This window comes from Sus scrofa, chromosome 2 (assembly GCF_000003025.6).
Source record: "Sus scrofa isolate TJ Tabasco breed Duroc chromosome 2, Sscrofa11.1, whole genome shotgun sequence".
Classification (NCBI taxonomy): domain Eukaryota; kingdom Metazoa; phylum Chordata; class Mammalia; order Artiodactyla; family Suidae; genus Sus; species Sus scrofa.
The window spans coordinates 20,621,443-20,641,201 of record NC_010444.4 but is presented as its reverse complement, the minus strand read 5'-3'; the positions used below and the strand labels follow the sequence as shown (position 1 = coordinate 20,641,201).

Sequence of the window (19,759 nt, the reverse complement as noted above, 5' to 3'; positions counted from 1 at the left end):
TTCCTCCTTTTCCTTTTCTTTGACTGAATATTGAATAGTCTTTCTCTTCTGTTGGTGTTCACTTGTAAATTTTAAACATGTACACTTAGTAAGGGTTAAAAGATATGTTTAATCTCTTCCCAAACCAAGGAAGGCTTTAGAGGCATCCCCTGGGTGCCTAATGGTTAAGGTCTGGTGTTGTCACTGCTGTGGCTCGGGTTTGATCCCTGGCCTGGGAACTTTGACATGCCAAAGTCAGAGCCAAAAACAAACCTCAAAACAAAGATGCCTTCAGAGTGTATTTACAATAAACTTCTTTCTATAATCTACCACATGAAATTGTCTTGTTTGTGTCTTGTAAAATACCAGGTCTAAAATGTCCAAGAAATTAATAATATTCATCATCTATGTGTCTATCAACCTGCATTCTAACTGTCCATGTTTGCATACATTCACCTATGCATTTATCAAAGTATTTCCTAACCATCTCATCCTTATTTAGAAAGGAGGGTATTCAATTTCCTCTTCCTGATTTTCATGCTCTGGTTTTGCTTTGTTTTGTTTTGGCGAGAGTCTATGAATCATTCATTGTCACAGCATTGTTATGATTATTTTAAAGATTTAGATTCACCCCTGAATTACACTTTGACTAAGTATCGAATTCTAGGTTGATAAGTATTTCACATCTACTCTTATCATTCGTTAGGTTTCTTATCTCCATCATGACTGTGAGACATCTTCTGTGATTTTAATTTTTATTCCTTTGATTGTAATATATATTTCATCTTTGATTGCTTTCAAGATTTTTTCTGATTATGTGAGTTCTGAAGCTTTATGGCAATATATCTAGTGCAGATTTGTGTTTGATCATTCTGTCAAGTATGTGCTATACTTTAGAACAATCATTCTAAAGATTGATATCTCTTTTCAGTCCAGGAAAATCATAAGCCAATGTGTCTTTCATTTTTCTTTCTCCTCCCTTTCTAAAAATTATCTTGTATGTTTCCTGTAGTATGTTATTTTATATTCTTTGTATTTTTACACCCATGCTGCATGTCTGATTAACTTAATCAGATCTATTTCCAACTTACTTACACTTACTTACACTTATCTACATGTTTACCAAATGCATTTGCTCACAATCTCTGAACCATATCACTTATATGTCCCTAGCTCAAGACTGGGGTCCTTCTTCAAGGTTATTATTTTTTTGAGGTGGTTATTTATCTTCTTTTATCTATTTAAACCTTTATACATTTATTTTAATGTCTCCTCTGGATAGTTCTATTATTTTTAGTTCTAGGGCGTGAATTCTTTTTGTTAAATTTTCTGACTTGACTGTTTTACTCTTAAGCAATCTTCATGGAGTTTATGAAATGAATTGTCTTCTCAAAATTCATAAGTTGAAGTCCTCACCCCTGATAAGACTGCATTTGGAGACAGGGTTTTTAACAAGGTAATTAAAGTAATTAAGACTAAGGCTTTTCAAGAGGTCCTAAAGTTAGGGTCCTAATCTAGTGAGACATGTATTCTCATAAGAAGAGGATGAGTTAACAGGAATACGCACAGAGAGGAAACCCCGTGTGAGGACACAGTGAGAATGCAGCCACCTGCAAGCCAAGAAGAGAAGCCTCACCAGAAACCAACCCTACCAACACTATCTTGGACTTCCGGCCTCCAGAACTGTGAGCAAAAATAAATATCTGTTGTTTAAGCCACCCAGTCTGTGGTACTGTCATGACAGCCCAAGCTGACGTATACAGGGGTCCTTCAAGAGCCCCATTTGCAGCAACATTCACTGAGTGCCAGTTCACAGTCACTTCTTTACTGTTGTCATGGTCTGAGTTTATATTAGAATTTTGTTAATTTCTCAACTTGCCATTCTCACATAAATACTATAAATTTGGAACTCACATATTTGCTTAAAGATGTTTCATGTTGCATGTTTGTCACATTTGACTCATTTTCACTCATGGCTAGTGGTCAGAATTTTGCTTTCAAGGACAGAGTAGAATACCTTCCTGTCTCAAAGCTTTTTGTGGCTAATACACATTCAGTCTCCTTGTGTATGAAGCTTGTGACCCGCACTGCTCTCTGAGGGTACTAAAATATCAGACCCAGTATTTAAGGTCTGTTTCCCAGTTCAGACACTGGGAAATTGGGGCCTCTGATTATTGATTTTTTTTTCTTTTGGCTTTTTAGAGCCGGCAGCATATGGAAGTTTCCAAGCTAGGGGTCAAATCGGAGCTTCTGCTGTCGGCCATAGCCACAGCAATAGCAATATGGGATCCAAGCCATGTCTGCAACCTACATACACCACAGCTCATAGCAATGCCAGATCCCTGGCTCACTGAGCGAGGCCAGGAATGGAACCCACATCTTCATGAACTCTAGTCAGATTTGTTTCCACTGCACCACAACAGGAACTCCTATTGATCTTATCTTGAAAATATTTCTTCATTCTGGAATTTAAGGAATCCCTTTCTTGACTTTTACCCTATGTATTTCAAAAAACACTTCTTTCATAATTTTATTTGGAGTGGAAATGAAATTCTTCTGCATCAGCTTAATTTCAAGTAATGACCAAATGTCTCATATTTTCCTTGTATGTCATTATGCCACTTTTTTGTCCACATCATATCTCTGACTGCTTATAATAATATGCCAAAGCTGATTTCTCTTTCTCTATGTAACAGTTAAATATTTTCAGAAATTTAAATATTTCAGTCTCCTGAAATGTTATAAGTAACTCATTTTTGAAAATTCCTATTTGATATCTTAACCTCCACATTCAATGGAAAGGCAAATTCCATCTACCCAGCCTTCTGAGCATTATCATTTCACAGGAGCAACCATCAAATCCCACTTCTAGGGAGATAGAGCAGCTTCTTGGAACTTTTAACTTGTCCCACTGGCCAAATTAACATCCATGCCTCTAATCATTTTTGTCCTTCTCTAGTATTCTCTTGGCTGCCAGAGGTATTTTCATTCTTTTTCTTGTTTTAAATAACTAATTCATACTCTTTGATCCCATGGATCTTTTCAATGGATTCCCCCCTTGCCTATAGAATAAAGTCCAAACTCTTTAAGTTGCAAAAACGAATATTCCTGTAAGAGCCTTGGCCTACTGGTCTAGCCTTATTTTTCACAAGGATCCGCATCACCACGATGAACTCCAGTTTAACTGACATTTGTAGCGTTATGTTTCCAACTTTGCTCAAACTATTTCTTCTCCCTGAAGTTATTTCTCCTTGTCCCCTCTCCTCATCTTCATCTCTACCTCACTTTCTCAAATCTTTCAGTCTTTTCCAGGGAAAGTTGACAACATCTTCCTTTGTATCCCTGCCAGAAATACTTCTCCTTGGTACTTACTATAATCTTCATTCCACTGAAATAATAATGCCTGCTTCCTATTCTGAAATTGTAAGATCATTTAAGTCATGGTTTCTTTTCTTTTTCTTTTTTTTTTTTTTCCTTTATGGCCATACTGATGGCATATGAAGTTTCCAGGCCAGGGACAGAGTCTTCATGCAGCTGGGGCAATGCTGTATCCTTTAACCCACTGTGCAAGGCCAGGGATTGAACCACACCTCTTTAGTGACCCAAGCTGCTGCAGTCTGATTCCTGACCCGCTGGGCCACGTTATGAACTGCAAGACATGATTTCTTAACCTCAGTGGTACTGATGCATTAGACCAGATAACTATTGTGTGAACTGCAGGACATTGAGCAGCATTCCTGATCCTCTAACCGTTAGATATTAGTAGCTCCCATCACTCACCAGACAGACAACCAAAAACGTCTCCACACACTGTCAAAGGCCCAAGGTGTATGTGTGGGGGGCATGATCATCTCTGGCTGAGAACCACTGCTTGAATACAAACCACATTTCCAATGTCCTATGTTCAAGGCCACCACATGCATTCCAGAAATACTATTTGACTGCAGGAATGCATAATGAATAAAAATATTGTAGTAATCAATAGACAGTATATAGATACCTAGATAGAGTATAAATATATAGACAGAAATCAATTAATATGTTATACTTTAAATAACTGAAACACAATATATGACTTGTGAACTATGCTTTTGAATGATTCAGAAGCTAAAGTTTAAATAATACTAGAAAGACAGAAGATTCACTATCTACATGCATTTCATGTAGTGAAAGACAAAATACCAACTAAGATACACAGTCAAGTGAGAACAATTAGCAATTTTGTGCATTGGCTGCCAGTTCAAATTTATTTTTCCAAGGCTAATGTTTAGTTAAGTTGTATTTCTGACAACTATAAGGACTTTTGCTCAATGAACTTAGGTTTGAATTTCAACGACTCTGCATTTAAACTGAAGGAAATATCTCGTGGGCAATTGTCAAAATAAGTGACTATGTTGACAATGAGTCTTGGAAACAGAAGATAAATTTTTTGAAAGAAATCATTAAATTCCTTAGCCATTCTTCCTTTTGACATTTATTTAACAAATATTTAGAGACTACTTAGAATGTACTAAATAATTGAAGTTTCTAACAATTGTTTTACTCCTACTACAAGAGATAATTCATGCATGCAAATAACCTGAGGAAGCAGAATAAAAAGGTTAAGAATGTTTAAGTGAAATAGCATCCCTTTCACTTGGGAAAAAACAAGGAAAGAATCATAGAAAATATAGCATGGAATTTTGACTTTAAGGGGAAGAAAAAGTTGTTAATCTTAGCATTACTTATAATGATACCAAAAAATATAAAAATATTAACATTAAATATCAGTTGAATTATTACCTCCATTTGAAAATTTTAGTTCTGAAAACTCTGCAATAAAATGCAAAAGTGCATGTCCTATACTTAAATAATAACATTAGGAAACAGAATTTTGCATTCAGTTTGAATTACAGAAGACTCAGTTGTGAAACTTATTATGTAAGTATCAAAGCCATCGTTAATGATTATTTCTGTATTGCAGGGCTGACACAGGAAATATGACTTCTGTTTTATATATTGCAGTGTTTTAATTTATCTTCCATAGCTGTATGTTATTTTGTATATGCCCAAATAAAATGCTATACGTTTTGTTCCTTGATTCTACTCGGATTTAAGAATATAGAAAGGCTTTCCTTTATTTTATTCATCATATATTCATATTATTCTGACAGAAGTTTCAGATACCACAAGAGAAAGAAATTTGATCAAATTTTATTTCTATACTTGGCAAAATGGTTGTAGAATTTGACTTAGTAAAGCATGTAAAATCAAGATACTGTAAATTTGAAACTTGCCATGTTGAAATTATCATAGTTTTCTTTTTGCCCCTTAAGATTTCTTTTTTTAAGTTTTTGAAAATTTTTTAAACATCAAAGTATAGTTGATTTACAATGCTGTGCCAATTTATGCTGTACGGCAGAGGGACCTAGCAATATATATATGCACACGCATATACACACACACACACATTCCCTTATATTATCTTCCATCATGGTATATCCCAAAAGACTGGATATATTTACCTATGTTATACAGTGGGACCTCATTGCTCATCCATTTTAAATGCAATAGTGTGAGTCTTCTAGCCCCAAACTCCCCATCCATCCCACCCCTTCCCCATTCCCCCTTGGCAAGTCTGTGAGTCTGTTTCTGTTTTGTAGATAGGTTCATGGCTGCCATGTTTTAGATTCCACATATAAGGGATATCATCTGATATAAAATTTATTTCTTATAAAACACTCACTCATTTATTTACCAACCAATATGAAAGCAACTCTTTTGCCCCTTTCCTGTTGGTCCATTTCTGCTCCCCTCTAACCTTAAAATGACCTAATTATAGAAATGAGATCCCTAAGCAACTGAAAGTAACTACTGACTTAACGCTCTTTTGAATGCACACCATGCCTTGTCTAACCTGCTCATTCTTTTCTTAGATAAAAAGAAGAAAGAGAAGAAATAAGCAGTTAAAAATTACTCTCTCTCCACCCTCAACAGTCCCCTTAGCAATCCTGCAGGCAGGTCACAGGAGCAAGATAACATCTGAAAAGAGTCAGACAGTCTGTGTGCAATGGACAATGATGCAAAACCCAACTCTCCCTATGATTCACTGAGATTCTTCTCCACCCCATCTCCATTTCTCCCTTTAAAAACTGTCATGGATGAGCAGAATCTTGTGTTAAGAGTTTCTTTTTTTTGCCACACTCACAGTATATGGAAATTCCCAGGCCAGGGACAGAATTCAAACCTCAGTTGCAACCTATGTCACAGCGGCAGCAACACTGGATCCTTAACCCACTGAACCAGGCTAGGGAATGAACCTGCACCACTGTAGACACAATGCTGGATCTTTAAATTGAAAAAGGCTGATTGGTTGGACTCCAACCTTTCCAAACACATACCACATCTAACATTCTCAGCCTGAGATCAACATAATCACTGTTCTCTCTGCATGAGCAGTTTTCTCCAAATATCACATTATTTGCCTTTACATTTGCTCAAAGGTCATTTCCTCGGAAAGGTGTATTCTGGTTACTCTATTAAAAACAAAAAATAAAAAACACTCACATTAATCTTCATCCACTAAACTTCCTTTTAATAGAAAACTGATGTCTAACAATATCTGGTTCTTTATTAGTGATTCAGTTCTTTTCCTAAAGTTATGCTTCACCAGCTCAGGAATCTTGATTGTTTTACGCTCTGTGCATCACTACCTCTTAGAAAACTGACCAATATATATAATTGGTGCTCAATAGGAATGTGCCAAAAGATGAATGAATGAACCAGTGCACAAATAGTGACTTCATTATATCATACTCAACTCTAGCCTACAGACTTTGATGAGCCCATTACGACCCCCATCCCGATGTTCTTCATAATTTTAATTTTTTATTGCATTTCTTCCCTCTGTTCCATATTCTCATGTTATAGATATTTTCCCTGTTTTTAATTCTTTGGCTATCCATAACTGCAAAAATAATAGCAACAGAAACAATTTCTCTACTTTATGATGTGAGTTTGTTTTTCCTGAAAATTCCCCAATATAATACTGTCATAAATTTGAGGAGCATTTAACTTTCAAGATGTACTTTTTGACATTTTTATGTTGCTGGCAAGTATTTTCTAATGACCTGGAGCAAGAGCGTTCCCAAACCCATCTGTGAAAAAGAGAGCAAACTACTTTACCTTGCAGGTTTGTTGAAACTATTGTTTGAGATAATTATTTCATGTAAAGCCCCTAACCTGGTGGTTCTCGGCTATGCCACAAACATGTAGGAAAGGTTGCCCTTCCTCACCAAAAATGACTCTGCTAGAGAGGAAGGCAGTGATTGCCCGAGCACATGAGACTGAAAGGTAGATTTGTGGGTAGCAGGTATTTTTTCATTTGCTTCTTATTTAGTGCATCATTTACGTTATTTCTAAAATAAGATTCAGAGTCTGTGTGAAGCCTAGAATTAGAAATAATAACCGCACAACTGGGTTTCTTCCTTATCCTTTAAAGTTTTCCACTTGTTACCTGGGCTTATCAATAGTTTTTGACAAAACGTTCTATAGTTGCTATTCCTCAAACACCTTCACATACTTTCCCCACGGGGCCTTTGCAGGAACTGCTTCCTTTTCTTGCAATGTTCATCTAAGGTCGTCACATGCCTTGCTCCTTCATGGCTCTGTGGTCTGTCATCACATGTCACCATAACCATGAGAAAATTTTGCCATCTCCATTCCCAATTCTAACACTTCCTCTGGCTTTCCTTCCCTTCATTTTCTCCTTATTATCATAAGCACCTGCCATGTTACACATCTATCTGTTTTTAAGCTACCTTTCGCCATTCCACACAGCAGAGAATAAGCTTCCTGAGGATAAAGACTATATCGCTATGACACCAGATTCTAGGACAGGGCTGGAAACTCAAGAGCTGTTGAATAACAAATTGTTGAATGAATGAAACATGAAATAAGTGCTGCTTCAGTACCAAAAATGGGAAACTGTGACACACACAAAACCCATTACTGTTCTCAGAGAGATTCTAAGAAGGTGGGAGGTTAGATATTGAATAATTACAAATGTGATGGATTCACAGGCTTAATTCCAATATGCTAAATGACACTATAATATCTTCAAGTCAGGCTATCTTCCCCTAGATGTCCAGGGCTTGAAGTATTCACATGAAATGAAGCTACAGGTAGAGAGAAATGTGAGAGGAAGGTAGAAGAAATGTTGACAAATTTTTGTCTGTCTAGCCATGGTGGGAGAGGAAAAAAAAAAAGCTCATTTAAGGATGTAAGGGATGTTGTTCACATGTAGGATGAGAGACTATTTTTTTTTTTTTTTGTCTTTTTTTTGCTTTCTTTGGGCCGCTTCTGCGGCATATGGAGGTTCCCAGGCTAGGGGTCTAATCAGAGCTGTAGCCACCAGCCTACGCCAGAGCCACAGCAACGCGCGATCCGAGCCGCATCTGCAACCTACACCACAGCTCACAGCAACGCCGGATCGTTAACCCACTGAGCAAGGGCAGGGATTGAACCCGCAACCTCATGGTTCCTAGTCGGATTCGTTAACCACTGAGCCACGACGGGAACTCCCGGATGAGAGACTATTTAAATGAATGAACGGAGGAGCCTGCTAGTCAAGAAATAAAGAGTTAGAAACCCATATTTCTCATGTATTAGCCGAGTGATCTCAGCAAAGTACTTGCTCTCATATTTCAATGTATTCACTGGTAAAATGAAGATAAACGAACACACCTCATCATGCTTCTGACATGATAACATGAGAACATGTAGGTAATCTATTTGGCACAGTTCTTAAGCACACAGGAGCTATGAGTGTTACTATGCAGTAAATCATTAGTTTTTGAGACACCATCTGCCTCAAAAATAGATTTAAGAAAAATAAAATGAAAGGACAAATTCAATACTAAAATCAAGATGACAACTATGAGACAAGGAATGCAAGGTAATGAGGGAGATATTGCAGTTGCCTATCCCATAACCGTTTCCTCTCGTGCCGTTCTAATGGAATCTAGAATTGATGTGGGGCAAAGCACCTGGCTCCATGTCCCAGGACCCCCTATAGGTAGCAGTGACTAGTTAATTAAGTTCTAGCCAATGGAATAGAAGTGTACTTTTCTGGATGACATTTCTGGGAAAACACTTTAAACAACAGGGAATGGCTCATTTTAAATACGACACTTACTTCTTATCCTTTCACTACCTCCTTCCTGGAACAAAGGCAGGTCAGTCAGAGCTTCCCATTCATCTGCTGACCATGGGGTGACCACACATATGCAAGCCCTGAACTAGGAATATCAAAGAAGAAAAAGAGAGTCTGAGTCTCTCATGATATCAAGGAACTACATCAGCCTAAATTACCACCTCCTGATTCCTCTTTGAGGGCAGTTTGGCTACTTTTTGTTTGACCAGAATTTTAATGGACAGGGGTGAGATGATTATCCCGAATAATGAAAAAAAGAGCCTAAGACAATCTCTTGCACTTATATATAATTAAGCTGTTAACATCCCAAAAGCTATGGAAAAAACAGTGAAAAAGAACCTGTAAAAATTAAAAAGTTCTTGTGAACTAATACAAAAATGAAGTCCAAATCTATATACTGCTATATCCACTCCAGCCATTAGAATTCAAAAGAACCATGTCACGGATTTTTATGTAGAAGGAACATATATCTTTGTTTGTTTATTGGATAGTTTTTTGTAGATATAAATTGATCTTTATGTGTTTGTTGCTTGTAGTGACCTTTGACAGAAAGAAAAATGTTAAATGTTATAGTTGGACTGTAAAAAATGTTTCTTTGGAAAAGGCAAACACATATTGTTTTCTAAATGAGTGGCCTGATATAGAAATAGAAAGTAAGGAATATAGAAGACAGAACAGATAGAACAGATCTTACATTCTTGCAACATGAATCATGGCAGCCTAGCTGCATACCAAAGCTAAATATAAATAATTTTGATTTTAATATTTTGGGGAAGCACCTGAAACATAGGCACAATTTTAGTACATGAAAGGTGACCCATTTGCTTTCTATTTTGCAAGTGAATTGACGAATGTGGTCATTCAATTACAAAATTAAATTGCCTGCTCGGAATGAGGGTTGTACCCACACATACCCCAATGAACCCAGGGAATTTATGGAGGTAGGGCCAAGACACTTATTAACCAGCAGTTCAGAGTTTACCCAAATGCTTTAATAAATATAAATGGAAGTAACAGAGATCAGCACCATTCAACATGGAGAAGACTTTTGCCTACATGCTTTTTTCCCCCTAATTTTTTTATTACAGTTGATTTACAATGTTGTGTCAATTTCTGCTGCATAGTAAAGGGACCCAGTTATACATAGGTGATATATATATATATACACACATATATATACCCATTCTTTTTCTTACATTATTTCCTATCATGTTCTATCACAAGTGATTGGATATAGTTTTCTGTGCTATATAGAGCAGGACCTCGTTGCTTATCTGTTCTAAATGTAAAGGTTCACATCTTCTTACCCCAAACTCCCAAACCATCCCACTTCCTCCCCCTGTCCCTTGGCAACCACAAGTCTGTTCTCTGTGTCCATGAGTTTATTTTCTGTCTATAGGTTCATTTGTGCCATATATTAGATTCCACATATAAGTGATATCATATGGTATTTGTCTTTTTCTTTCTGACTTACTTCACTTAGTATGAAAGTCTCTAGTTCCATCCATGTTGCTGCAAATGGCATTAGTTTGTTCTTTTTATGGCTGAGTAAAATTCCACTGTGTATATGTATTACATCTTCTTATTACCTATTCATCTGTTGATGGACATTTAGGTTGTTTTCATGTCTTGGCTATTGCCAATAGTGCTACAATGACCATAGAGGTGCATGTATCTTTTTGAATGAAAGTTTTGTCCAGAGATAAGCCCTGGAGTGGGATTGCAGGGTCATGTGGAAGTTCTATATTTATTTTTCTGAGGTACAGCTACACTGTTTTCCATAGTGGTTGTACCAATTTACATTCCCACCAATAGTAAAGGAGGGTACCCTTTTCTCCACACCCTCTCCAGCATTTGTTATTTGTTGACTTATTGACAATGGCCATTCTGACTGGTGTGAGGTTTGTGAGTTTTGATTTGCATTTCTCTAATAATTAGCAATGTTGAGCATTTTCTCATGTGCCTGTTGGCCATCCATATGTCTCCTTTAGAGGAAATATCTATTTACATCTTCTGCCCATTTTTCAATTGGGTTGTTAGTTTTTTTGCTGTTGAGTTGCATGAGCTTGCATATTTTGGAGATTAGGCTCTTGTCGGTTGCATCATTTGCAACTATTTTGTGTAGCTTGTCTTTTTCTTTTTTTATGGTTTCTTTTGCTGCACAAAAGCTTGTAAGTTTGATTAGGTACCAGTGGTTTATTTTTGTTTTTATTTCTATTGCTTTGGGAGACTGACCAGAGAAAACATTTGTACGATTGCTGTCAGAAAATATTTCGCCTGTGTTCTTTTCTAGGAGATTGATGGTGTCTTGTTTTTTGTTTAAGTATTTAAGTCATTTTGAGTTTATTTTTGTGCACGGTGTGAGGGTGTCTTCTAGTTTCATTGATTTACATGCAGCTGTCCAGTTTTCCCAGCACCACCTGCTGAAAAGACTGTCTTTTTTTCCCATTTTATATTCTTGCCTCCTTTGTCAAAGATTAACTGACTATAAGTACCTGGGTTTTTTTCTGGGTTCTCTATTCTGTTCCATCGGTCTGTATGTCTGTTTTTATACCAGTACCACACTGTATTTTTTTTCTTTTTTTTTTTTTCTCTTTTTGCCTTTTCTAGGGCCGCTCCTGCAGCATATGGAGGTTCCCAGGCTAAGGGTCGAATCGGAGCTATAGCCACTGGCCTACACCAGAGCCACAGCAACACAGGATCTGAGCTGCGTCTTCGACCTACACCACAGTTCACAGCAACTCCAGATCCTTAACCCACTGAGCAAGGCCAGGGATCGAACCTGCAACCTCATGGTTCCTAGTCAGATTCATTAACCACTGCACCATGACAGGAACTCCCCACACTGTCTTGATTACTATAGCTTTGTAATATTGTTTGAAGTCTGGGAGAGTTATGCCTCCTGCTTATCTTTTTTTTTTTTTCCTCCTCAGCATTTCTTTGGCAATTCTGGGTCTTTTATGATTCCATTTAAATTTTTGGATTGTTTGTTCTAGTTCCATGAACTACGTCACGGGTAATGGGATAGGGATTGCAATGAATCTGTAGATTGCTCTGGGTAGTATGGCCATTTTAATGATATTAATTCTTCCAATTCAGGAGCATGGAATATCTTCCATTTCTTTGAATACTCTTTAATTTCCTTAATTAATGTTTTATAATTCTCAGATTATAAGACTTTCACCTCCTTGGTCAGTTTTATTCTTTGGTATTTATTTTTTGGGATGCAATTTTAAAAGGTATTGTGTGTTTATATTTCTTTCCTAATATTTCATTGTTAGTATACAGAAATGCAACTGATTTCTGAATGTTAAACTTACTGCTTCTTTACTGAATTTGTTGATCAGTTTGAGAAGTTTTTGTGTGGAGTCCTTAGGGACTGACATGCTTTTGAGAGCAGGAACCACAACGTGCTCATCTTTTTTTAATTTTTCATTTTTAAATTTTATTATATTATTTATTTGGCCACCCCAAGGCACATGGGGTTCCTGAGTCAGGGATTAGATGGGCCACAGTTGCGACCTATGCCACAGATGTGGCAATGCTGAATCCTTAACCCACTGTGCAAGCCAGGGATGAAACCTCCATCCCTGTGCTGCAGAGACACCACTGATCTCATTGCACCACAGTGGGAACTCCCCAGGTACTTATCTTGACCACCAAAAATAATATTTACTTGGCTCCTATAGACCAACTTAATTATCTATCATTGCCAGCTTTAGGTAGTATTGGGGAATCAGTGCCCAAGTATGGAATACTAAAATGAGAAACAGGGGAATGTCACCTGTGCATTCAAGTGATGCTATGCTGGTTAAGAAAGGGAGATATTTTTTTTTTCTTTTTTTGCAAGGGAAAGGGAATTCTCTCTTAAATATGGAAAGCAAGGGAATTCAGAATAGAAAAGCTGACAGAGACAAGGCAGCCTTCATTTACATGTCAGCTACACTATCTGACTTATAAGACTGTTTACTTGGTAATTCGATGACATGCCTTAAACTAGTTACCACAGCAACTGCCACAGGCCACATCGGACTCCAAGACACAGAACATCTTCCTGCAGGAAACAAAAGCACCATCGGTGTCTCAGAGGAATATTATCATTTTGAGGAATGCGGATGCTGTGAAGGAAAGGTGTCAGCCCTGATTCGCTGTGATTGTTTTTTTTAATTTCTTCATTCTAGAAGGGTGTCAACACAACTTGCAATTTTTTTCTCTATTTATCACCTCACTATCTTTAAGAAAATATTAATTACCTAAATATTGACTTTCTCTTAAACCTGCTATAAGGCATCCCCAAAATCAAACCCAACCTACTTCACAGTTTGGTTTTCAAAAGAATCCCTTCAAGAACTCTAGAGTTTAGTTTTCCCTAAATGGTAGTTCATGGATCACCAGGGTCAACCATTGTTTTGCTTTGTTACAACCAGAAATGTTTTGGTCCCAATCCAGACACACTGAGTTAGTATAATTAGGGTAAGAGGTAGGAATTTGTTTTTTTTTGGAAATTTAAACTTGTCATGTGTTCTTTAGGAGACTTGTACTTTCATACCTATGTTTCTTTGCTATGTTCTTCCTCACCTTAAATACCCCTCCTTAACTCCAAATGCATAAATAACATTAGCAACTCACGTCTTAATTTAAATCTCACTTTCTCAGAAAATAACTGTTAATTTCTCACCAACAAATTACAAACTTGACCACTTTGCTATTTCTCTAATTGCTCAAATTTCTACTTTGTAAAATTAATTAATTATTGTTTGGCTGCACACGCAGCATAAAGAAGTTCCTGGGCCAGGAATTAAATCTGAGCCACAGCTGTAGCCTACACTACAGCTGTGGCAATGCCAGATTCTTAACCTACTGCACCAGACCAGGGATTGAACCTGTGACCTGAGCTGCTGCAGAAGCCATGCCATGGTGGGAACTTCAAATTCCTACTTTTTAAAACAGTATATTCGATGCATTGATATAGACATTAGAGATCTTCTCTCTCTGCATTCCCACTGGATTTTGTGTAGCTTTGTATTATAGTTTATTACAATACTGAGCTTATCACATCTCGTCTACTAGTGAGGCTTTTCTGAGATTAGAGATGATATCTATTTAAAGCTTGTATCCAGGCATTTGAAACATATAGCTGTCAACAAATATTTATTTAATCGGCTTCTATTTAATAAATTAAAATAACCAATCAAAAACTTAGACAATATGGTTGAGCACTAATTCATTTCAACTTCATAAGAACTACGGATCAGTTACAATTAATTAATACTTCTATTTTACCCCGATGAGGAGACAGAACCTTGGAGAGGTCAAGCCACCTGCCTTAGTTATACATTGCGTTATAGATCAAGATTTAGAAAATAAGTTGCTGTAGGAACCCAAATTTCCACCACTGAGGACAGTGCCTTCTTTGCTTAAGAGACCATGAATTAATCATCTTTAACTTCCCTCTTTTGGATATGGGTTACACTAGAGATAGGAAACAAATGTGGCATGTCACAAAAATCCAGCCTTAATGAAATCAACAACTCAGAACTTTCTCACCCTCCATGCCTCTTTACATCCATCATATAAAATTTAAATATATTGGTTATAAAAATAAAACAATGAGTACTCAACTCTATGATTTTATACAAATCATAACTTTCCCTTAAGCCATTTCCTGACCTGTAAAATAGGAGACTTGCACTGCATCATCCATCACCTCAATCTATAAGGTTACTAACAAGGATAAAATTCTAGGGTTCCGAGCGCCTCTTCCCCATATTATATATGTTTAGACCTAGAGAGGTTATGTCTCCCCAACCTGCTACTGCTGGACCATCCTAAAAGAGGATTCCTCATCTATACAAATCCTCCAATATGTCCCTTTTTCACTTAGAGCGATTGTTGAAATACCTTTAATGGTCTAAAAAGATTCACTCCTATTTTTCACCTATCTACCCTTTTCTCATACTCATTCCATTTTAACCCCAAGGGCTTCTCTGCTATGCTTTCAACACAGAGCATTTGAAGTGGCAATTTCTGGAATCTCTCCTCCTGGGTAGACACAGAGCTCCCTTTCTCCCTTACCTTGAATGTCACCCTTTCACCCAGACGTGCCCTGGCTATTTTACTTCAAATTGAATATAATATTCCATCCCATTAGCTCTATTTTATCTTTTCTCTTATTTTTAATATAATTAATTAATTACACAATGTTTTATTCCTTCTTTTCATCCCACTAGCACATGAGCTCTAAGATCAGAAACATCTGTGTGTTTTATACCTTGCTGACACCCAGCCCCTGGAAAAATTTGTCTTGTACAGAACGGGCTCCAAATATTTGTTGATTAAATGAGTGAATGCAAAATGATTCATCTATTTTTCTTTTCATCCACCTATCCAAACAATTCTGTTAACTGATGGCTGCTGTTAAGTACAGCTCTATTGGTTACAATCTTCTTAAAGAATTTTGAAATATCTGAACCTCACACAATTTTATCTATTTTGGCCATTAAAAATGTGTCCATACGAAATGATTAATCTTTTAAGCTCATAAAGGGAGGGTAATTCTTTTTAAAAAATCAAATATCAAAACTAGACTATAAATATTTACATTACTTCAAAAGTGTGTCCTTGAAATCAGTCTTGTGTTGGTACAAACAACAAAGAAAAATGGAGAACTCCAGGTTTTTGTATATCGTGAGACTTGCAGGCTATTAGGCTAAATTAGCTCAGGTTGCCTGATGGATGTCATAGGTAACTGCAGCTATCCCCAAGCATTATCATATCCAATTCTTGATGCCATGCTTTGGAGAAAATATAAAGAAATCAGAGAAATGCACAGAGTCCCTACCACAATGATAAAATGCCTGAGTACACCGGACTGAGAAAGATCAACTGAATTACAAACATACAGCCTGGAAAACCACAAATTTCTAAGGGAGAGGTTTCTTCTCTGTAAATATTTAAGGAAAGCAACAGAGAGAAAGAGGCGATTACTCTAATTGTGTATTGGAACAGTGTTTTTAAAAGCACTCTGGTTTTATATATGTGAGAATCTGCATTAAGCAAGACGGTCTTTTCACTTCTAGGGAAAATCAGAAGTGAAGCCAAAAAGAATTCCTCCAAGTCATTGCTTTGCATAAGTGGATTCTTAATTGATGCTGGTGGGGAGCATGAAGGACCCTGCATGGGGATGATCTCCTTGCTGAGTAACTGGGATATGGAGCAGCCTGCTTTTATTGGAGACAGTGTAAGGAAATTGCAGGCTATAGATGCTATAATTGTGGCATGGAGGCCCTTTCATTAAACTGGAGTCAGGGGAGCATGCCAAAAATCATTCAAGTCTTTGAGAAACCAGAGTAAAGCATGGGATTTTATTCTCTTTAGATTGGAAACAGCCTCAAAAATGTATGCATTGAGATCCACTTCTGTTCTATAACCACTGGCAAGGAAGCTTAAAGGAGCCATTACGTGGCTGTAGAGAGCCAAGGACTAAAAGTCATGAGACCTGTGGCTGCCCATGTTGTATACCGACCTTGTTTGAGCTACGGTAAGTCAACTTCTGTATAATTCACTTTTCAAAGCTACTAATGGGGTCAATGGTTATCCCAACTACTTAATTGTGTGGATAGTATTGAACGGTATCTTTTTAAAATGAGAAAGCACACAGGAGAATCAATCTTTTTCCAAAATAAAGCACTATTCAAATACTTATTTAATCAGATTTCTGCAGCTATCCCGGAAAAATAGACACATCTCCAAAACCCACTCTATCTTGGTGTTCAAATCTTCCAAAAGGTATTTCCCAAAATGACCAATTCGTTCCTTAGAAGTATAACATTTTCCAGCAAGGGCTGTTCCTAAATATGACCGTGTATGACCATGTCTGATTGCTGAATCTGGACAATATGGACAAAGAAAGATTGAGTCCAGGCTTGCGGACAAGTCAAAAGTAGATGTGTATGAGAAAGTAATAGGAAAGCAAGAGAGATAGAAAATGAGCATGACTGACAACTCAGTGGGGAGTCAGAAATTTGAGGACAAGTAATGATGGGATGATCAGAGGTTATGGGGTTAAGATATACAACTTGAACAGTGCTGGGAAGTTCAAACATTTTGCCAACACCTGCTTTATCGCTCTAGGGGGTGATCATGCTAATAGAAAAGACGATGGATTAGACTTTTCAAGAAAGCTTTATAGGCATAGGCATAGCTTTTCTTTTGGCAGAACTCAGTTGGGCTGGATCCCAACTTTGTTCCTCCCTCCTTCCTTCCATCTGGTCTGTGGAGATGACCTTCCCAAAGGAAGAAATGGCCTCTGTTTTATACGACGTGCTCCGTGTGGCCACAGTCAGAGAGAGAGAGAGAGTGAGCCTCTTCATTGGCAGTATGAATTCCCCAAATAGATTGTCTCCACGACATCAAAGCCCACATTGGGATCATAGGAAAAGAGGTGCTTAAATGTGCCTCAACTTTTATCATTTCATGTGGTTCACTTTCTCATGAATTGTCCAGTCCTAAGCATAAGCATTTCTCCTCTCCAGAACCATCCTAGGGAGAAGCCATTCTGATGAAACTCTATAAGATGTAGTATCTTGCCTTTTTTGAGTCATTCCATTTGCAAGTATGACACTTTCAGGTTGATACGGTACTAGAATAAAAATAAAAACACCGCTTTGATTTCCCAGGTTTGATTTTTTTTTTCTTAACCATATCTATAAACTTAGCTATTGAATTATTATCTCCAGGGTCCAAGTACTTTTTTAGGCCAAGTCTAAATTTTTCATGCACTTTATACCATATTTTATTTCTTTCCTTTACAACTTTTCATGACAGAATCATATCCCAGTTATCCTACAGGAATGCCACTGCGTCAGCTAAGCCACGTGTAGAGGAAAGTCAAAGGAATGCACAAGATACAGAGCACCTATGAAATACGGAAAAGTCTGGGAGTTCCCGTTTGGGCACAGCGGAAAAAAATCTGACTAGTACCCACGAGGATGTGGGTTGACCACTGGCCTTGTTCAGTGGGTGAAGGATCTGGTGTTGCCATGAGCTGTGGTGTAGGTCACAGACTAGGCTCAGATCCCACACTGCTATGGCTCTGGCTGTGGCTGTGGTGTAAGCTGGCAGCTACAATTGCAATTCAACCCCTGGCCTGGGAATTTCCATATGCTGTGGGGTTCGGTCCTAAAAATAAAAAAAAAAAAGGCATAAAAATCTAAAGAGTCAGATACCTCACATATTAAGGACTCAGCTCTCTTATACACTTATTTGTCAAGTATAACATGAAGACACAAGTAAAATAATTGGAATTACCAATTATTAAGCACCATATAAGTAAAATTTATGATCATGTACAAGGTGGTAATGTTCTGTTTATCTATCATCTATCTCTTTATTACTTTATTCTTGAGCTTAAAAATCACCTTGGGAGTTAGCAGTTTACTCGTCCTATTTTATAGATGAAGTATTGGGGCAAACTACTATTACATAGCATTCCAATTCTAATTACAGGAACAAACTGTACCTGATATATCATATGCTGCTACTTAGATACTAATACATATCTGTGAAATGTCAATCCATTGTATTTATTTAATGCTACTTTTCATTATATACACAGTCAATTATCTTGGTTTTTTTTATATATAATACAGGACGACTTTAACCATGTCTTGTGAAAGAACAAAAGAGACTTACTCATGCTTTCAGAAAATAAACACACATCCTGTTAAAAAATTATGGCCTCATGCTAGCCTCAAAAAGCGCCCACTTTCAACCATCAAAGCTGGTGTGAAATTCTTTGATATTCTGCTTAACTGTGTTTCCTAAACATCTCTGACTGTCTTATGTAAAAATTATCCTTTAGCTCATGATTCAGTGATTCTTTAATATCCGGCACTTGCAAAGCCACTCACCATAAAAGTAGGAAACAAAAACAACCCTCTTTAGAATTATTTAGACATTTTACTCATTTTAACAGTTTCCACATGCATATCTCATTTAAGCTAAAAGAGAGGAGAATATTTACAAATTTCAGTAAATATTCTCACCGTTTTAAATTTTATTTCAAGTTGAAGAATAAAATCACAGCTATCATTGCCATCTGTGGCAGATACTCTCATTGCCTATCAATACTCTTTCCTTCCTTAATATTAAGAGGTTGAATTTTCAGCTAGGCCCATTGCTGCATAAGTGATATTCCTCACTTACTCTTCCAACAGCCATGTGTGTCCATATGACAAAGTTATCAGATGTATGTGACTTCTGTGAAACTACCTTGAAAGTCGGTGGGGACCTGTCTTTCTTAACCAATTTCTATACCATGCTGCCTAAAGGTGGATGTGATGGCTGGAGTTCTAGCAATCACCTTGTGCCACAAGGATTAGAAGCATAGCATAGAGAAGATGGATCAGTGAAGCAGAAAGAGATAGGATTTCTGAAAGAATTAGAAGAGCTGCTTTATCACTGCTGAACTGCTGTCGTTTTCAGATTTGAATTTTGATGATTAACATATATAATGCTTCAACCTCATAACAGAACTGTGAGGTAGGCATTGGTATCTTTATTTTACAGAAAAGGATATAAAGTTCC

General features: G+C 37.2%; 1 protein-coding gene across 14 annotated transcripts in view; it reads right to left on the bottom strand.

The window, feature by feature from the left end:
• Positions 1–19,759, bottom strand: part of LRRC4C (leucine rich repeat containing 4C) — a 1,216,912-nt gene that overhangs the window by 993,004 nt on the left and 204,149 nt on the right. Inside the window, exon 1 of one of the 14 annotated variants that reach the window (XM_021085263.1) lies at positions 9,155–10,294. The exons of the other annotated variants lie outside the window; for them this stretch is intronic. The gene's annotated coding sequence lies outside the window, so the exon portion shown is untranslated. Of the gene's footprint in view, positions 1–9,154; positions 10,295–19,759 lie in introns of those variants that run through there. 14 annotated transcript variants of the gene reach the window in all.